This window comes from Pan paniscus, chromosome 8 (assembly GCF_029289425.2).
Source record: "Pan paniscus chromosome 8, NHGRI_mPanPan1-v2.0_pri, whole genome shotgun sequence".
In the NCBI taxonomy this organism is placed as follows: domain Eukaryota; kingdom Metazoa; phylum Chordata; class Mammalia; order Primates; family Hominidae; genus Pan; species Pan paniscus.
Window position 1 is genome coordinate 59,536,820 of NC_073257.2, and position 16,327 is coordinate 59,553,146.

General features: G+C 48.0%; 1 protein-coding gene and 1 pseudogene across 1 annotated transcript in view; one reads left to right on the top strand and one right to left on the bottom strand.

Moving 5' to 3' along the window:
- LOC100969124 (anthrax toxin receptor-like) overlaps positions 1–16,327 on the top strand; it is a 748,177-nt gene that overhangs the window by 541,493 nt on the left and 190,357 nt on the right.
- LOC134731121 (heterogeneous nuclear ribonucleoprotein A1-like) lies at positions 12,730–14,206 on the bottom strand (annotated as a pseudogene).

The following is a 16,327-nucleotide window of genomic DNA, read 5'->3' on the forward strand; positions in this document are numbered from 1 at the left end:
CTGTAAGTCCATTAAATCTTTTTTTTTTTTGTAAATTGCCCAGTCTTGGGTATGTCTCTATCAGCAGCTTGAAAATGGATTAATACACAACGATGCTCAATGACAGTGATGCATTCTCAGAAACACATCATTAGGGGATTTTGTCATTGTGTGAACATCATAGAGTGTACTTACACAAACCTAAATGGTACAGCCCATTACATACCTGGGCTCTATGGCATAGCCTGTTGCTCCTAGGCTACCAATCTGTGCAGCATGTGACTGTACTGAATACTGCAGGCAACTGTAACACGGTAATATTTGTATATCCAAACATAGCTAAACATAGGAAGGGTAGAGTGAAAATACAGCATAGAAGACAAAAAGTAGTGCACCTCTGTGGGGCATCTACCATGAATGAAGCTTGCAGGTCTGGAAGTTGCTCTGGATGAGCTAGTGAGTGAGTGGTGAGTGAATGTGAAGTCCCAGGACATCATTGTACACTATTACAGATTTTATAAACACTATAAACTTAGGCTACACTAAATGTATTTAAAATTTTTTTCTTCCTTCAATAATAAATGAACCTTAGCTTCTTTATGTTATCAACTTTATTTTTTTAACTTTTTGACTTTTTTATATTAATACTTAGCTTAAGACACATGTTGTATAGCTGTACAAAAATATTTTCTTTCTTTATATCCTTATCCTATAAGCTTTTTTCTTTTTTTAAATTTTAAATTAGAAAAAAATTAAAATGAAGACACACACATTAGCCCACACCTACCCAGGGTCAGGATTATCAATATCACTGTGTTCCACCTCCACATCTTGTCCTACCAGATGGTCTTCTGGGGCCGTCATGCACATGGAGCTGTCATCTCCTGTGATGAGAGTGCCTTGTTCTGGAATCCCTCCTGAAGAACCTGCCTGAGGATGTGTTACATTAACTTTTTCTTTTTAATAAGTAGAAGGAGTGCATTGTAAAATAATCATGAAAGTATAGTATAGTAAATACATAAACTGCTAACAGTCATTTGTTATCATTGTCAAGTACTATGCACTGTACATAATTCTATGTGCTAGATTTTATACAACTGGCAGTGCAGGTTTGTTGACACCAGCATCACCACAAACACCTAAATAATACATTGCACTAGGTTGTTGCCAGGCGATAAGATTCTTTCAGCTCCATTATAATTTAATGGGACCACCGTCTGTAGATGACTGAAGTGTCACACAGCATGTGACTGTATGCATATTCACCTCCAAGAACCCAGACTCATACGAAGAAGTAGGGAATGCCCTACTCGCAACCATGTTTTATTTCCTAGTTTCTTCCATTGGCCATTTTCTTTTTCAGGCTGGAGACTTCCCTCCCATCCCCACTGGCATTCCCAGTCTCTCTGCCTCCTAAGTCTTCCTCTGTTGCTCTCTGGGGACCAGCTTGTGCAGCAGTTTTGTATCACTGTAGGGTAGGGCTTCACTGAGCCCTGTCCTGTGTCCTTCCCTGGCTCACTGCATCTTGCCTTCCCTTCCTCGCACAGCCCAGGGCCTGACACCACCTCCTGCAGTTGGTCATTCAGGAGCAGGGCACTCAGGGAAGGAGACGGCTCTGCTTCGAGTATAGCCTGGGCACCATCCACAAACGCCTTGGTGTTTGAACTCACCTGTGCATCCCAGATACAGGTATAGTCTCTCCAAAACAAAGGGTGTAGGAAATATTTTTACTTCTCCATCTTTCCAAAGTATCCTTCCCTTAGTATCTCAGCAACCTTCCCCGGAGAGGCTCTTTGGGCTGTGGATGTAGTACCCAGTATCCTGGGCTGCAGATTCATTGATTTTCCATGCTTTGATTGGGTATAATCATGCTCAGAGCTGAGCAAGGTTGGCAGTGAGTGGGCCACTGACATCAGCTTATTCATGATCTCTCTGTGCTCCGATTCTGACATGAACTTCCTTTTCTGTCTCAGAGGAGAGAGATTTCAGGGCTGTGAACCTGAGGATGGACCAACACGCACGTCAGTTGTGTCTCTGAGGACTAGAGATGGCCAGGACCCAGGACCCCAGCTAGCCTCCGGATGCTGCTGGCTGCTGGGGACTCGTGACCTAAGGCACACCCTCAACACATTTTCTTTCATTCCTGTCAATCTCCTGTACTGGTGACTGGGCTGGGACCTCCTGCTGGCCTCCAGGGCCCCACCTGAGCCTCTGGTCCCGGCCTCAGTCAGGCCCAGGCCTAGGGGGCCGGCTTCTTGTTTCCTTTCCCGAGAGCTCTCTGGGAGTCCTTACAATAGATTCCAACCCAGGCACTTTTGACAGTGAAAGAAGATTTGTATTATTTTCTTAGGGCTGCCGTAACAAATTGCCACAAACTTCATGGTTTAAAAGAACAGAAATTTATTATCTCACGGTTCTGGAAGTCAGAAGTCCGAAATCATGGTGTCACAGGGCTGTGCTCCCTACTTAGGCTCCAGGCAACGTTCTTCTTTGCTTTCCTGCTTCCAGTAGCTCCAAGCTTGGCTCGTGGCTCTGATCTCTGCCTCCAGCCTCCCATAGCCTTCTCCTCTGTGTGTGTCTCTCCTTTTCTGTCTCTTACAAGGACTGAGTACTCAAACTTATATCTAACAAAGTACTGGTATCAAAAATATAAAAATTACTCCTGCAATTCAATAATAAGAAGACAACTTAATTAAAAATGGCAAAGTCAGGATGAACTTACCCGAAGATCCTTAATTTAATTACATCTACAAAGCCGTTTTATCCAAATAAGGTTATAGTCACAGGATCCAGGAGTTTGGACCCAGACCAACCTTTTGTGGGGGCCACAATTCAACCCACTCCAGGATTTTAATAATAACTATTCCATAACAAAAGACAGAACACCATGGCTGTCCCTCCATTCGCCTGCATGGCCTCTGAAACCTAAGGACATCTCCAGCTCGGCGTGGTGGTTCATGCCTGTAATCCCAACACTTTGGGAAGCCGAGGCCGGCAGAGCACTTGAAATCAGGAGTTTGAGACAAGCCTGGGCAACATGGCAAAACCCCGTCTCCACCAAAAATACAAAAATTAGCCAGATGAGGTGGTGCACGCCTGTAATCCCAGCTATGTGGGAGGCTGAGGCAGGAAAATCATTTAAACCTGGGAGGTGGAGGTTGCAGTCAGCCGAGATCAAGCCACTGCACTCCAGCCTGGAAGATAGAGTGAGGTTCTGTCTCAAAAAAAAAAAGTGTCATCTCCACCACTGGCTCCCTGGGCCACAGACAGGCAGGGAGGAAAAGGACTCAGATCCCTCGTGTGCCTTCCACTGACGGCTTCGCCTCCTCCTCTAACAGGGCTGTGGTCTGATGTTGAGTCCATGTGGCCCCCAGTCTATGCCAGAGGTACTCCCCGGCTAACCCTAGAAGCCAGTTGTATTAGTCCTTTTTCATGCTGCTATGAAGAAACACCCAAGACTGGGTAATTTCTAAAGAAAAGAGGTTTAATAGACTCACAGTTCTTCACAAGGCAGCAGGAGAGAGAATGAGTGTTAGCAGGAGAAATGCTGGGCACTTATAAAGCCATCAGATCTCACGAGACTCACTCACTATCATTGAGAACAGCATGGGGGAAACCGCCCCCATTATCCAATTACCTCCATCTATCTAGTCCTAACTTTAACACGTAGGGATTATGGGGATCATAATTCAAGATGAGGTTTTGGGTGGGGACACAGCCAAATCATATCAACGATGTTATCCTGTCAGAACTCAAGAGAAGGGTGAGGGCTGGGGGAGGGCCGGGGGATGAGCCCATCTGAAGTGGCCAGTGGAAGCAGTTGGCCTTCTGAAGAAGGAGGCAGGAAAACCTGGGAGGTAGGTGGCCTTGGAGGCCCAGAGGGTAGGGGGAGAAAATGGGGGTGGAGTGACAGCTGGACATCCCGAGGTAGGGACTGGAAAAGGAGACCTAGGGAGTTCCAGATGTACCCACCTTTCTCTTTGTAACTTAATGCTGGTTGCATGACCTGTAGGTAACGTTGCAGGGGATTTGGGGTACAGTATGAGCTCTGTGGTTCCCTGCTTTGAGAAAAGGGATCCTCTTTACAAACTTTCTATGTGATTGTGGTGGGGGTAATAATAAAGAGAGCCCCCCACTGCCCACCACAAGGGCAGTCAGAGGACCCACATTGGCCAGAGTGTGTCACACATTGGACGTGCTTATTAGGTTGGGATCAGCACGTGGACAGCAGGGCCAACTAGGGTCCATTGTTAGGAAACTGAGTGCTGGGAGAGGAGTTGTCTCTCCTTCGGCATGTGCTCTAAGGAGTCTGAGCTTGGACCTGCTGAGCACCATAGCTGTCTCCTGGGGAGACTGTGTCTGAAGCTGGAGCCCAACAGAGCCCTGCAGAGGCCAGAGACGAGGAGGGAAAGTTCAGGACCTTGCTTGGACTCCTGGATCCAACCTCACTTCAAAGTCATGGTCACGGATTTCCCAGTTAGAGAGCTCACCTTGAGAGGTGGGGTCTCTGTCCCATCCCCTGGAATCTAGGTGAGCTCTATGACTTCTCTGACCCATAGAGTGAGGCACATGTTGCTGTGCCCACTTCTAAGCTCAGGGCTAAGAGGCTGTCAGCTTCCACTTCCTGCCTTTCTGATCCAGATGCCATGCTGTGAGAAGGCCCAAGCCACATGGAGGAGCTGTGCCTAGGCCTGCAGACCACAGCCCTCACTCGGTTCCCAGCTGCCAGCTATGTGAGGAAGCCACTTGGGATGTCCAGCCCTGTCGGGCCTTTGGATGACTCAGACGCCATCTGACTAACCCAGGGAGAGACCCCACACAACACCTGCCTGGCTTAGCCAAGCCAACTCCTTCAACTGTGAAAGATAGTGACAAATTATTGTTTTAAGCCACTAGGTTTTGAGGTTATTATGCATTATTTGAAAATAATTAAAATTATTTCAAAAACTGTTTATTGTGACTGATATGGATGCCTAAGGTCCTTGCATAAATGTGTCCTCACTTGATTTAGATGCCAAAATAGGAATCTGCACCTTGAATCTCATCATGAGCTCCATGAAGCTTTGGGTAGCCTCAAGAATTCTAGAGTGCAGGGGCTTATATTCAAATAACTCTGGCAGAACACTGATGGCCTCCCTCCTCTGGCTGTATCATGCACAGCCTGCTTCAGCTAAGGGGACAGGAGGGAGCCAGCATTTCTCTGAGAACCAATTATAAAAACCTTGGGGGAACTCTCATGATCAGTAAGATGCTTTCTGAGCATCGCTTTATGCATATGCTAAGAAGCTGGGGCAAGAGTAGCTTTTTTTTTAATAGTACATTTTACGTAAATTTTTATTGAAGTGAACAGACATATACAAAAATATACAAATTATAATTATATGGTTCGATTAATCTTTGCCAAGGGAACCATGTCACCAGCACTCAGATTAAATAATTGAACATTGTAAGCACCCAAGAAACTGACTTGCACCCTGTGTTGATCATGCCCCCCCAACAGTGATAGTCACCTCATTCTCCAGAGGCCTTAGGCATTGCCTCAGGATCATGGTGGAAGCTTCTCTGGGTGGGGCTGCTTGGGGACCAGCCATCCTGCAGTGGGCCCATGATAAGCACCTGTGGCACCACACCCCTGGCTAGCAGGCCTGCTGGGAACACCTGTAGGAAGACCTTGGCAGGATCATTGGCCCTTGAGTCAGCTGCTTGCTCAACTTCATGATCAGAGATAAAGGTGAATGCAAGTACTGTGGCCATGCCATGCTTAGGACTTGAGAATGGTGCAGCCTCTCTGTAGGCCAGGGAAGGACCATTAATATGGCTCCCAGCCAAGGGCCTCAGGGATTCTGAATGGCACAGTCTCTGCAGACCTTGCACTGTGTGGCTTCAGGTCTTCCAGGACAGCTAAAATGTGTGGGCCTTGAGGGTGCCTTTGGGTGCTCATAGCCTCATTAGGGAGATGAAGAGGTGAGCAGATGTCACATATGCCAAGACAGTGGAAGCATTAAGAAAGGGGAAAGGATGGGGAGGATATCACCCCAAAGGTATGGGAAAGGACCTGGTATGTCTGGAAAGTGAAGAAGGCCAGTGTGGCTGGAACAAAAGGCACCTGGCCAGAGAGCTGGGAGATGAGGGCAGACAAGGAGGAAGGGGCTTTCCAGGCAAGGCTGAAGCCTGGATTTACCCAGAAGGCAATGAAGAGCCACCAGACACTTTAGGGGGCCCATGGTGTTGTAAAATGAAGCATTTGGGCTTTGTCCCAGGTTCCTGGAAGGGAGCTTGGCATTTTCAGGGTGGCAGGAGTGTCTTTGCTATTCATCGTGGGTCCCTGGGGCCACACCGGAGTTTATGCTGACCAGGTGCTTCAAGGTGGGACTCCATAGTTTCAGGATGCAGGCTGGCCAACCATGGAAAGACCAGCCATGTGAATAAAGGGTCAGGACTTTGAGCCGCATGATATCAGCCTGACCTCTGGGGAGAGAGTGGGTATTGGAATTGAGTACAAAGGTGTAAGCAATGATTTCATCAATCATGCCTAGGTAACAAACCCCAATAAAAACTCTGGACATTGTAGGTCAGTGCAGCCACCCTGGTTGGTAATCGTATAACCATGTTCTGGGAGGCTTCACATTTGGGAATCTCCCCAAACCTCTCCCTGTGCATCTTTTCATTTAGCTTGTCCTGATTGGTACCAATCAATAAAACTGGAATTGTAAGTGCAGAGGTTGGTGAGTCATTCTAATGAATTATTTATTCAACTTGAAGCCCTGAGTGGGAGCCTCTATCTTGGTAGCCAGTGATTGGAAGTGTGGGTGCACTGGGAATGCAGCTGGCATCCTGCAGGGCCCTAAGTCTGTGGCATCTGTGCTAACATCAGGTGGTTACTGTCAAGACTTTCTTCACTCAGTCAGGTCTGTGCTTCAGGTGCACTGCTTTGTGGAGTGGGGAGGGGGCCTGGAGTGCATTTCTGCTCATGGGGCTCATGATTTGAACTCAGGCCTAATATGTTAATGAGCAGACACCTGGCCAAGCCCTGGGGGCCTCAAAAAACCAAGACAGGGGAAGCATCAAGAATGTGATGAGAGAGTACGCGGCCATGGGAATGTCACCTTTGCCTCCTCTTCTCCCTGTGGCTGGAAAGGCTGGCCTGTCTGGCTGCCCAAGGATAGATGGGGAGAGGTTTAATTGAATCACCTACTGTGTTGGGTAAAGTAAACTGTCGTCATTGCAAATATAATCAGGACTGTATTTTAACAGTAGAAAATGTGATTATAATGACATATTTATTAGCTCCTTTCACCTGGGTGGATCTGAGGACATTTCAGAAAACAAGTGATTGGAATTGCTTGGCCTACCTCACACACTTACACACACACTCACACACTCATAGAGACACACACTTATAAGCACACACAGTCCTGTGCATGCACACAAGTGTATACACACCCATGCACATTTCCACATGCATGTGTGTGCACACTCACATACACAAACACACAGAGACACACCCTTACAGGGCATCTGGTGCTCTGGCCTGCTCTGACACGCAGCCCCTCCTGGGAGTGGGCAGTAAGCATTGGGGGGACATGTAGGTAGTCCCTGGGGAAGCTGGAAGGCTGACCACCTGGCGAGCAGCAGGGCGCACTCACTGGAGCCCCTGCCTGGATGAGCTGGCTTTGCTCAGCTCCAGCTGTGGTTCCCTCTGTAGACGGTGGGATCAGAAAGCCCTCATCACATGATGTAACTCTCACAAGGCTGCAATCTACTTCCCTGTCCAGGTCCCAGAGGCTCCAGGCTCTTTGTGGAGTCACCTGCTTGGGCAGCCACGGTTCTGTGGAGCTGCTTGTCAGAGAGTGCGCAGGCTCTGGAGTCAGTCAGACCTGGGTTTGACTACTGACTCCATCTCTTACCTGCTGTGTGGCCATGAGCAAATGCCTATTCTCACTGGGACTCAGTTTCCTCATCTACAAAGTGAAACGTGTTCATACTTCCCTTATGGTCAGTGAGGATGGAATGGGATAACATTCTGCATCCCGCCTGGCACCACAGGCATATGAGGTATTCGATAAGTGAATGATTGTGCCAGACAAGAAAGCTGCCTGCCCTCCTCCTCCTCGGCCCTGTGCAGGGACTGGGGTGGATGAGAAAGCCTGTGTTTCCTGAACACCTGTTTGCGCCAGGCACCTATTTGGCTGCTGCCTGGATGTCCTTCTCAGGTTCCAGCTCAGGTCTCTTGGACCAGTCCCCTGGTCTGGGGTAGGGATGCCTGGAACGGCTCTAGCGGCAAGGCCATATCTCGCCAGGCTGCCAGGATGAGCTGAGCATTGTGTCCACGGTGGGTGTCTGAAGGAAATAATATATACAGTGGTCCATTTCCAAGACCAAGTGCCTTGAATCGGCTTAGGTCAGCAAACTATAGAAGCAACAGGACATACTAGGCCCCTGCTTGGATAGCTGCTGCCTGCTTGTCAGCCTCCCCCTTCCTCCCTCTTCCCCACCCCCTTAGTTGCCCTCACCCGAACCAAAGAAGTTTAGATAAAAGTTTATTAGTCTGCAAGATAGCTTGATTTGTCTCTTCTTGTCAGCCTGCCTAGCTACTTAGGTCATAAGTCAAACACTTGAAGAGCCCCTGAGCTGACTAGGATTGCAATGCATTGTGAGCTGCAACAACATGCAGCAAGACAACCCTAAAAAAAAACACCTAAAGCCCCTGCCTAACAATCAATAGGCAACAACCGGGAAAATTGTGACCCCATAGTACTCAGTCTATGAGCAACTGGGGGAGGGACCCGTACTCTAGGGATAAACTGCTTGTCGAAACTGCTGGGTGTGCTTGTCCATCAGACACCCGATCTTGCAAGTTCATCATTAAAAGTTTCACTTTCGCTGTTCTCTGGGTATCTGAGTCCATTCTTTGGGTTTGGACGGGTAAGTTTGTTTCTCACATGTACAAGCCAGAGGTCCATGGGTGAGAATTAGGGGCCAAGGAGCTTTGTCCATGGGGCCGTAATGGGATGAGAGGGCAGAGGTTATCAAACTCTGAGGGCTGGAGGAAGACATGGTTTCTACCTCTTATCTCATTTCCTACTCATTTAGCCTTCGGAGGCAGGCACTGCCGCTATCCCACCGAGGAGGAGTCTGACACTGTGGGCGGTGAAGGCCACAGTTACCCGGTGAGTAGCTGGGCTGGACTCCACCCTTGCTCCCTCCTACAATCAACCTCCTGCTCCTCCCAACAACTTTCCTGAAAGGAGGCAGTGACCACTGTGCCCTTGCAGCCTCCCCGGCAACCGACTTCTGAATCATCCCACTGCAGAGATCTCATTACCGCAGTGAGTGTGGCTCCAGCCTCCCCTCCCTTGGCCGCTAATGAGCGCCCTAATTTGATTGCCTCCAAATGAGTGTGATGCAAAATTAAAAGATGCCAGAAGACATGACCATAAATCCAGTGAGTTGGCTTCAATTTATTATGTTTGAATTCAATTAGATTTCTCCTCCGATGTTTTCCGAATATTTATCTAGCTGCTGGCTACAGAACGATAACTGGAAGGGGCTATTACTGTTTAATTCCAGCCTCCTCCATTCAGCTTGGGCTCTGGCAATACCGTTGGATGGAAAATCTCAGCCTGGATGTGGGGAGGTCAAGGGAGTTCAAGGTCAGCTGCTGAGCCTTCTGAAGGCCAGCCAGCCAGCATATTTCCTGTTGGGGAAGGGATTCAAAGCAATATACCCTATTAAAATGTTTTAAAAATGATTTTTAGTGCATAAACACTACAAGAGACTCCACAGAAGGGAGTGTTGGTGTCAAGACCTTCGTTGTGTCACAGGCAGCAGGGGGGATGGGGATCTGGGGTCTGGGCTCAGCCTGGCCACGAACTTTGTGTGACTTGGGAAAATCACTAACCTTTTCCAGCCTTGGCTTCTCCATTTGCAAAACGAAGGAGTTGGACTCTGGGAACTGTTTTCAGTGGCCCTGGATTCTGCACTGCTACTCTCCTTTTAGTTTCAGGGTGTTTGCCCACTCTCCTTCCCCACCCCCACAGTCATGTGTCCTGCTTGACCCTGGGAACCTGACTTCTTTAAGCTGCCTCTCAGGCTTTCTTACTGACTGGGCAGAGGTTGGAATTAGCCAGTGGGAGACTCTAGCTGAAAGGCAAAAGTATAGGAAGAGAGAGAGTGGTCAGTGTATCCCCCCCACCCCGTCCCCACTGCCCCTGCCCAAGGCTGTGTCTCTCCAAGACATCAGCTCCTGCTGGAAGCCCCTTCTCCACATCTCTAGCTCTTACTGGCTGTGGCAACACTATTCCTCTCTGTCTGTCTAGCCCCATGGGTAACAGCATCCTAGAGTTGTTTGTTTTCGTGCTTCTCAACATCCCTGTTCATCCTCTTCACCTGGCCACACTTCTGTAAGGACTACTGCCATTAAAGTCTCATCATTTGAACCATTCAATGCCATTTCTTGCCATGACCCTGAACAATGCAGATACTAAATCCATTTTTCGACTGTGGTTTTCCATGGAGGGCTCCCCAGGTCTAGAGGGGAGCTGAGACAAAAGCATTCCTGGCTTGGGAGCCTGTTGTGCAGTTGGGGAGGTCCCAGAGCACCAAGGCCAAGCTGGGGAGACGTTGTCCCTATGGGCACGGCCAGGCCTCCGGCCTCAGGGAGGAGAGGGAGACGGTGATCATGGAGGGGAGGCCCTGGGAGTGAGAAGCCTGGGGAATTGTTCCACCCTGCCCCTCCCCCCAACCTCCAGAGAGCGAAAGACGATGGGATGTGGGAGGAGGGCAAAGGGGAAGAGGAAGAGGCTCCCTGTCCTGCTGGGTCCTTAGCCAAGTTGGAAGTGGGAGAGTGAGAAGCCCCCATCTAGGGCAAAGGAGTATGCCCCCAGGGGAGGAGAGAAAGGCTGATGACACAGAGGGCTCATTTGCTCTGAAATGGGCCTCCCAGTGGAACAGTGACGAAGAGGCAGAGTCAGCCGTGGCGGAAGAGCAGGAAGGAGAGGAGTCCCAGAGCAGGATGGAGGGAGCATCAGGGAGATGGGTGGATGGCCAGGGCTGGCCTAGGGGGCGATGACCAAAGGTTGCAGGGGTGGGTTCAGGAATGAGACCAATGAAGTCTCCTGATTTATGGCTTCCAGCTTTGGTGTAAGTCAATGACCCGAATCACTGGAGAAGGGTGGGGAATCTGACTCTGAATATGTGGCCCAGGAGCCCTGCATGAAGGAGCTGGGGCCTGAAGAGTAACTCTGCATTGAGTACTAGGCCTCCAAATCAGATCCTGGCCAGCTGCTGTCTCTGATGGCTCCCAGTCCTCCCCTCAGACCCACGGCTGTAGGCCAGACTGGCAGGGGCAAGAGGCAGGAGCCAAGTGGGACATGTCCAGTGTCCTGGCCAAACATACACTGGACGCAGATGAGCCATATGCCTGGGAAACAGAGAAATGGGGTGAGGCCAGGTCTTCTTGTGAGAATGAATGTGCCTTACTCTCTCCTGGAGAGAGGGTGATGACAAGAGTTCATTCATTCATTCATAATTGCTTTTTGATTTAAGCAGGCGAGTTTGTTGTTTAACAGGCTGGGAACATCTCTCTTTTATTGAAACATGTGACATAGCAGGTTAAACTCCTAAAGATTCAGCACAGCAGATGAGAATCAAGGAGTTTCCTTCTTAAAAAGCATAACTTGCATATGAATGAAGATGATTCCAAATTATGTTTTTTCCCCATGACCCTAAAATTTTATCCCAAATGGAGTTATAATATTAGATATTGATCAGATCAGCATTTCATATCAAAGCTCAGGACATCCATCTAAATATTTAAAAATCTTTCACTCTCACAGCACATCTTGTGATCAATGTAAAACAAACAGATAGGAACAAATCAAATATGAGAGAAGGGTTTATGGTGAGAGAAAACAGTTTCTATCCTCTCCCCTCCCCAGTCCTGGCCTCACTCTCCAGAGGCAACTTCTTGTAAACATTTCCATTTTTAGTACTTCTGGTGGGTGCCTCCACAATGCTTAGTAGCATGTATAGGCACCCTTATTTTTTTATTCATCTGGAGAAAATTTATCTACCTCCTATGATGGAACATAAGAAATGGCCTCATTATGCACCTCTGCTTCCTCCCTTCATCCTTCCAAAGTTTTATCATTTTGGCATAATTATTTTTAGTTTTCTGTTATTTACTTTTAAAACTTTAAACCATATAATTGTACTTTGATTCTGCATTCCATCCACCTCAGGGAGGGTAACAGTCTGGGGCGGTCAGGTTGGGTCTGTTCCCATACCCTCCCCTTCTTCTGAAAGGACTCTCCCCTCCCTCCCGGGGGCCTGTGCCCATGACCAGCCAGTCACAGGGCCAGGCATATGTCCTGGGCCCTGGCCACTGTGGGATACAGGCATGCTCCCCAATCTTGACCACTAGGAATCCTGCAGGACTTTCACTACTAAAACTGCTCTCTTCAGGTCACAACAGTAACTATCAGTTCAACTACACCAAAGGTTTCCGAAGACAATGGCTTCTCCACCCAAGCAGGTTGTATATAAATTCCAAATAGAACTTGGCATCACCCTGAAGGAATTCTAACTTCACACTGTTGGGGAAATTTACCAAGATAGCTTCAGAGTAGACTAACTTTACACAGCACATTAAAAAACAAGACATTTATTCAGCATCATGATCAGACTATTACATTTAGCAATCAACAGCATGGGTGCAAAAAAAAAACCTATATTAAAACCTTAGCTGGAATGCTTTACACTTTCCACAGAACAGAAACTAAAATAACCTGTTATACAATTAGTCACAAATACAGTCCTCGAGTTTTTTGCCCATACACATGAGTATTTGTCTAAAACATGTCTTCTTTGTAGCAGCTAGGCCCTGCCACCACTGTGCTTGGCTGAGTTCACAAATCTGTTGTAACCTGTAGATTCCCTGTCATTTCTCTGGCTCTCCTCTCCTGCTAAGCTTTGTTTCCTAATTAAAATATGCCACTGCCATAGCTACTGCTGCTGCTGGAACCGCCAATAGCCACCTTGGTTTCATGGTTTTGCAAAGTATAGGCCTCCATTGCCACAGGGGCCAGAGCTTCTGCCTCCAAAATTTCCTCCCTTCATGGGTCCAAAATTTGAAGACTCATTGTTGTAATTGCCAAAATCATTGTAGCTTCCACCACCTCCAAAATTGCTTCCATCATTACCAAATCCATTACAGCCATCCCCACTGCCACCATATCCACCACCACCACGACTGCCACCAAAGCCACCAAGACCACTGAAGTTTCCTCCACGACCAAAGTTGTCATTCCCACTGAAACCACCTCCACGACCACCACCAAAGTTTCCAGAACCACTTTGACCTCTTTGGCTGGATGAAGCACTAGCCATCTCTTGCTTTGACAGGGCTTTCCTAACTTCACAGTTGTGGTCATTCACAGTATGGTATTTCTGAATGGCAATCTTATCGACGGAGTCATGGTCGTCAAAGGTTACAAAGGCAAAGCCCCTTTTCTAGCCACTGCCTCGGTCAGTCATGATTTCAGTCACCATTAAAAGGGATTACCCAAGCAAAATCATGGAATTATTGGTTATAAAAGTAATTGTTGGCACATCCTATGTAACATATCTAATTGAATAATGGTACCAGATTAAATTATAGATGGGAATGAAGCTTGTGTATCATCCATTATCATGTGTAATCAATAAACAATTTAATTCTCTTGAAAAAAATAAATAAAACTGCTCTCTTTTGTTCTGGGATTACCTCTAGGAAGGAAATGTAAAATCAGCTCTTGTAGGGTGCCTCCAGGCCCCTGACACGTGGAAAGATCGTGCAGAAGAAAACCAACCCAGAGGTCAGTGGAGGTGGAGAGGAAGTTGTGAGAGAGATCAAGCTGTGGTGGTGAGAAAGGCAGCTGGTCCTGCTCACTGAAGCCTCCATTGCTTCCGGACTGTCACAGTTACACCGACCTGACAATTTCAGTATTAGCATTAGAGAATTGTTTCAGCTTTCCAACTAACGCAGGGTGTATTGTACACCCCACCTCAGGTAAGATGAGAATTAGCACGTAGGCTGCCTGTGCTAGTTTTCCGTTGCTGCTGTAACAAATTTCCACAAATTTATGATTTGCTTAGAGCACCACAAATCTTACAGTTCTGGAGGCCAGAAGTCCAGCATGGGCCTCACGGGGCTAAAATCAGTGTCACAGGGCAGCTGTGTTCCCATGAGGCGGCTGTGTTCCCATAAGGCTCCGGGCGGAGACTGTTTCCTTGCCTTTTCCAGCTTCTAGAAGCTGATGGCGTTCCTTGGCCAGCCACTTTCTCCCTCCATTGTCACAGCAGGTGTGGCTTCACTCTGACCTCTTCTGCTTCTCCCTTCCACCGAAGGGCCCCTGTGGTTACACTGGGTACACCTGGGGGCTTAGCCTGTCTAATATTGCCACACCCTCTTGTGAATCTTCTTTTTTCTTTTCTAAGAGATGGGGTCTCACTTTGTTGCCTAGGCTGGAGTAGGGTGGTGTGACGGTAACTCACTGCAGGCTTGAATTCCTGTCCTCAAGCGATCCTCCTGCCTCAGCCTCCCAAAGTGCTGGGATTACAGGTGGGAGCCACAGTGCTAGGCCTCTCATGAACCTTGTCTTCCAGAAATGTGTTGGACTCTCATCCATTAGTAAGCCATCTTTCTCTCTTTTTTAACCCTTTTCCCTTATAGATTTACTCCATTTTAAATTTATAAGCTTAAATTTCAGTGATGATGTCTTAGGAAGAACAGGAGAGGAGGAACAAAGGAACAAACCTCTTTAATGGGAAGCTGAAAGGACCCCTTTAAAAGTGTGCAGTGGGGAGAGCCTGGGCTTGGTCTCTGGTAAACCTGGTGAATGATGGGTTAACACTCCCTCCCTCACTCGGTGTTGCTGGGAGGATAAGACAGAACATGTGGCGAGCAGGTGTCCAATAGCTGCCTCTTGCTATGTGCAGCCAGTGCCACATCCAGGCTGAGTGCTGTGGGGAGTGTGGCTCATCCCGCTGGGGCCACCCCAGGCCTCGCTCACTGGAGACTCCAGAATCAGGACTGACTGAGCAGCTTGTGGCACTGAAGAATGTTCTAGGAAAAGAGGTGTGTCCTCCTTGGAAGGGGAAGCTTCATGGTGGGTGAGCTGAGGGTAAGGGGTGGGTGAGGGCCATTTGAAGAGTCACCTCCCCTACATTCTTTTATCTTTTGGAGCCTCCATCCACACCACTTCAAACAACGAACACACACATCCAAGTCAGTAAGTGCACTTTGTGTATATCTATATAAGTGATGCGCAATTACTATATAACAGTTCACTAGCTGACCTGACATTATTCACATATCGTAGGCATGTGACTAATTGTAGGTGTGTAATGAAGTGTTCACATCTTATTACGTATTTAATTCCTAAGGCATTTCTACAGTTTTATTTGAGAATTTTGGAACTGCCAGTGTGTTTTTCATGTTTCAAACCTTTTTACAGGCCCTGAAAAAACCCAAAGGCCTTATATTCTGGGACCATAATGGACAAAACAGCCCTGGGAAGTATGCTTGGGAGGATGGCGAGGGCTGGGTTTGCTGAGGGAGGTGCCAGCTAAGGTGCTGGGCACACCAGAGGCAGGGGATCCGGACCACAACTGTCAGTTTGACGAACACACTAATGGTGGAGTGACCCCCACCAGGAGTGGCCAGCAAGCAGGGTCCAACAGGAAAGACATCTGGGAGGCCAACAGGTGGAATCCTGGCTCTGCCACCTTCGTGCTATGTGATATCAGCCAAGTTACTTGCCCTCTCTGATTCTCAAATGCTCGGAGGCCCTTTGACCTCTAGAGTCTATGGGACCTGAGTGACCACAGGGCTCTGGTTTGTTGGTGGCTGCCTCTTTATTTAACTCCTTTTCTCAAATACGGTCTATGGGCTTTGCTTAAAGTGAGGTGTCCTGTGCACACTCTTCTCCATGACTTTGAGGCCGTGAGAAGGCCCGCCATGCAGAAGGACTGAGGGAACTAGTGCTGGAGTCTCCTTTCTTGTATCAGTGAAGGAAGGGGAGAGAGGAGATAAAGTGCTCAGGTTACAGAATGTGAGGATCGTGCCCCTTTTTTCTAACTGAAGACATTCCTAGGCGTTTTATCTCCCCTGTTGCAACTCCTAAATCACAAAAACCTTGTGCATCCAGTTTGGCTGACATCCACCTGCAATGGGAGTGAGTGAGATTGAGCCACTCCTCAGGTGAATGGAAAATTAAGGCCAACCAAGGCCCACCCCATGCCCCACTGTGGGGTCTAAAAGGAGCAGGCACTGGCCTGCTTTCTTTTTCCCTAAAGAAAGCTCTTC